This window comes from Gavialis gangeticus, unplaced genomic scaffold (assembly GCF_001723915.1).
Source record: "Gavialis gangeticus isolate Ggan-Ray unplaced genomic scaffold, GavGan_comp1, whole genome shotgun sequence".
Lineage (NCBI taxonomy): Eukaryota > Metazoa > Chordata > Crocodylia > Gavialidae > Gavialis > Gavialis gangeticus.
The window spans coordinates 156,748,280-156,748,741 of NW_017729025.1; the positions used below are offsets into that span (position 1 = coordinate 156,748,280).

Below are 462 nucleotides of genomic sequence, written 5' to 3' on the forward strand. Positions count from 1 at the left end.
CTTTAACTAAAGCTCGTTCAATGAGCTTTAGTTAAAGAACTCCCACCGCCATTTTGAAGTGTGGGATTGCTGATACATGAGACGCTGCAGGCACTTTAATTAGAGTAGCTCTCTGAGCCACTCTAATTAAAGCACTACCCACACCCCGTCCAGAGCATGTGTGAATATGCCCCAACTGCTGCACAGAAGCGGCTAAGCTGATTCCAGTTTATGAGGCAGGCCTGCCTGAGGTGAATCATGCTTGAGGCCACAACCATTTCAGATAATAACTTTACTGTACAGACAGCTTTGTAAATTACTGTACTGTCTGTATTAAGTCTGGCAATTTTCATATTACATACTGCTTCCATACTATTTTCATATGTAGAATACATACAGCTGGAGCAAACTTTTAATGAAATAAGGAACCCTAAAAAACATGTACTTGCCCTGCTTGCATCTACATGTTACTCATTCATAAAA

General features: G+C 40.7%; 1 protein-coding gene across 1 annotated transcript in view; it reads right to left on the bottom strand.

The window, feature by feature from the left end:
• LOC109299239 (sodium/hydrogen exchanger 10-like) overlaps positions 1–462 on the bottom strand; it is a 259,437-nt gene that overhangs the window by 122,751 nt on the left and 136,224 nt on the right. The window lies entirely within an intron of this gene.